This window comes from Microtus ochrogaster, linkage group LG9 (genome assembly GCF_000317375.1).
Source record: "Microtus ochrogaster isolate Prairie Vole_2 linkage group LG9, MicOch1.0, whole genome shotgun sequence".
NCBI classification, from domain to species: Eukaryota; Metazoa; Chordata; class Mammalia; order Rodentia; family Cricetidae; genus Microtus; species Microtus ochrogaster.
The window spans coordinates 9,419,067-9,423,011 of record NC_022034.1 but is presented as its reverse complement, the minus strand read 5'-3'; positions in this window follow the sequence as shown (position 1 = coordinate 9,423,011).

Here is a 3,945-nt window from a genome sequence, read left to right as displayed (position 1 = left end):
TGTGTGTGTGTGTGATATCTACAGTAAGAATCTTCCCTTTAAAGCCACAGCACGGAGCAATCATGAGGCCAGCTTATACAGTTATGATATCTCAAGATTAAGCACCCATTCATTACTTGGTGATGACAGGGCCTGGGCAGCAGGAGTCTGAGAAGCAAGAGAGATCTAAACTGGAGACAAGCATCTTGATGGCATCAGCAGAATACTGGCAGCTGCCACCTTAGGGTTGACAGGTGAAGCACAGCACACCTAATTACATTTCAATCAGATAAGCAGGGAACAATTGCCAGCCCGTTTGATGCAATATCTACTTCTTAAAGTTGGTTGGCAGGTAAATGTTTGGAGCCAGGTGATGGCTGAGACATGCTTGCACTATAAAATGAGTCGTGTATCTGCAATTTAAATTTAATGCAGAGAAGTGCCCCTTTATTCAGTAAATGCCGCCATGCAGCACTGGGGGAGAGAAAGGGCTAAAGCCGATATCTGGGTCCTATGGTAATAAGAGTTTCAGATGAAGGCTGGAGAGATGGCTCAGTGGTTAAGAGACTTGGCTGCTCCTCCAGAGGACATGGGTTCAAGTTTCTAAACCATACTGTGGCTTACAATGTATGTAACTCTAGTCCCAGGCCATCCAAAGCCCTCTTCAGACAGAGATGCAGAAAAAGCACCCACCCATACATCTAAAAATAAAACTTAAAATATTTAAAAAGAGTTTAGAAGAGAGAAGGAACAAATGAAGAAGAACGAACGGTGAATGAGGTAGAAGGAAATGCCCAGTGTGCAGTGGCCTGGGGCTCCTGGGGATAAAGGTCATCAGAGAAAAGGATGTGATCCTCAGGTCTCCAGTGGGACAAAGATGTCAGCTAACCTGTCCCTGCAAATGGAGCAGCCGTTGGGGACTTAGGGGCAGGAGCTTCCCAGACCAAGAATATCTGGCAAATCCGTGGCTGTTAAATTTCGGTTTTATCATTCACCCTCAGTTGAGAAGAGTGTTGAAGAGGGAGTGGGCAAAATGGTTCTACAAATAAAGTCACTTGCTGACTACTCCGATGCTCTGAGTTCGATCCTCACCACGACCCACATGGTGGAAGGGAAGAACTGACTTCTGCAAGGGTCCTCTTTTGTCCCCGTCCCCATCATTCCCACACAGAAGCACACCTACACACATGAACAAATAAACAAATGAATATCTGGCGTTGATGATGGATTTCATTTTGTGGTTCACACCTGCCTTCTGATTCTCTGAAGTTGTTCCTGGAGAATACAAACAATACAGTTTTCTGGCTGGGCGGTGGTGGCTCACGCCTTTAATCCCAGCACTCAGGAGGCAGAGGCAGGCAGATCTCTGTGAGTTCGAGACCAGCCTGGTATACAGAGCTAGTTCCAGGACAGGCTCCGAAGCCACAGAGAAACCCTGTCTCGAAAAACCAAAAAAAAAAAAAAAAAAAAAAAAGAGCTAGCCAATAAGAAGCTAGAGCTAATGGGCCAAGCAGTGATTTAATTAATACAGTTTCTGTGTGATTATTTTGGGGCTGGGCAGCCAGGAACCAACAAGTGACCTCCTCCAACATAGGCTGGCCTTGAACTCACAGAGATCTGCCTGCCTCTGCCTCCCGAGTGCTGGGATTAGTGCTGGGATTAAAGGCGTGTGCCACCACCACCTGCCCCATACACCTTTTTAAACATAGCTGTAAGCTGTAACTGAAGGGAAAGCAGCATTCCATATGCACTTGAAAAACACTGGATTCCAGCCAGCAGGATTTCATTTTAGAGCCGAAAAAGATAAAGACAAAACGTACCTTGGCCTTCAGCTGTTGTAAACAACGGAGGATGTGGGAGAAGAGGCAATTGTCACACAGTGTAACATCGGCCTGGATTAAGGCATTTTGTCACGTTGAACAAACTAAGGCTGCAGCTCAAAGCATTCCCGTTCCCATCTGATGCCACAGAACTCATCTTTTGGTCCACTTAAACCACGTCATGGCTGGAAACCTCCCACTTCTGCACCCTTGACAAGTGGTAAGGGTTCTCATCATAACTTAAAAGAATGACCCTCACTATCACAACCTCGTGGCTAGGCATACACAGCCTTACATCTTATTCATCTTACTCTCCTAAGAAATCCTCCTGAAAATTTCAACGACGTGGCTTGAAAACAATTTCTGGAATCCCTACAAGCTACTCATAACCAGATCTTATTCTGACAGAATTTAATCAGTGGGGATAACTGGTCAACCATGCTGCTGGTTTTTCTAAAGGAAATATAAAGTATTTTATTGCATTACAATAAATGGGGAAATACGTAGTTATAAATTATTTGTGAGAATATAATCAGTGCAGCCTGGTGCAGAAGCTGTGTGCTGAGTCTTTTTTATTCTTTTCAACATGCAACCAGTTTTGAACACATGCCACTCACACTCCCTCATCTTCGCAGAGGGAAAGCGGCGGGGCCGAATTCCACCGCCCTGCAGACCCAGCCTTTCGATTTCCATCAGGGCACTTGTTCTCACACTGAAGAGTGTACCAGAACCACCTGTGGGACTTGTCAGCTCCCAGAGCCCAGGGCCCCAACTGGAGCTTATGATTCAGTATGTGGGTGGAACCTGAGAATTTATCTCTCTGGAAGGTTCCCAGGTTGTGAGTCTGTCTTGAGACATAAACTCTCAGCTACTGCTCCAGCGCCATGCCTGCCTGTCAGCTGCCCTGTTCCCCTCTGTGATGGTCATGGATTCTAACCCTGCTCCAGCTCCACGCCTGCCTGTCAGCTGCCCTGCTCCCCTCTGTGATAGTCACAGACTCTTAACTCGCTAAAGCTGTAGGCCCCAAATAAACTCGTTCTTCTATAAGATGCCTTGGTTACGGTGTATGATCAGGGCACTAGAGAAGGAACTAAGACAATTGCGGACTGTCATAGCAGACTGACCTGGTTCAGGGTGTCAGATGTTGGTGACATAGTGTCTGATCAGGAAGCAGAAAGAGTGGGCCTACCCTTAGGGCTCACTTTTATCAGTCAGGCCCCACCCTCTAAGACTCCACAGCCGTCAAAACACACTGCAAGCTGGGCACGAAGCTCTTGAAACAGAAGCCTGTGGAGAACATTCTAGAAGCAAACCATTGCAGGAACATACACACAATGGAATATTACTTGGACACATAAAATAAAAACCTAAATTCTGATCCATGATATAGCATAGATGAAGCATGGACACATGCTTAATAGAAAAAAAAACAGACACAAAAGGCAAAAATTATATAATTGCACTTACATGTGATATCATAATAGGCAGATGGACAGAGGCAGTGTAAGGGAGGCTGCCAGGGACTGGACATAGGGAGAAATGGGAAGCTTTGATTTAATGACGCACTAATTTGTGAGAACGTCCATAACAAAGTCCCAACAACCAGGAGGTTTGAACGAAATAAATCCATTTTCTCTCAGGTCTGGGGACAGATGTTTGAGTTCAGTGTGTCTGCAGGTGGGTTTCTTCCTGGACCTCTCTCCAGGGATCCCAGATACCCCTCTTTTCTCACATGGTCTAGCCTTTGGGTGAGTACCCGTCCCCACCTCTTACAAGAACACATCCACAGTGATTAGGGTTCACCTGATCCTAGTTACCATGTTAAAGATCCCGTCTCCAAATGGAAAGACACTTTGAGGTATGGGGATTGGGATTTCATCATGAAATGCGGGGGTAGACGCAATTCAGCCTAGGGCACGTGGGGTTCAGAGTGAGTGTCTGTAAACAAAAGTTCTGGACTGAACAATAGCAACACTATTGTATAATGATGTGAACGTATTTAAATGTCACACACTGAACACTCAGCGGTGAAAATGGAACATGCTACCTGTTATCACGATTGGGGGTAGGGTGGGCAGGAAATATGGTTTAAGAAGAGCGCTTGCTGCACAAGCTTGAGGACCCAAGTTCAAATTGCCATCACCCA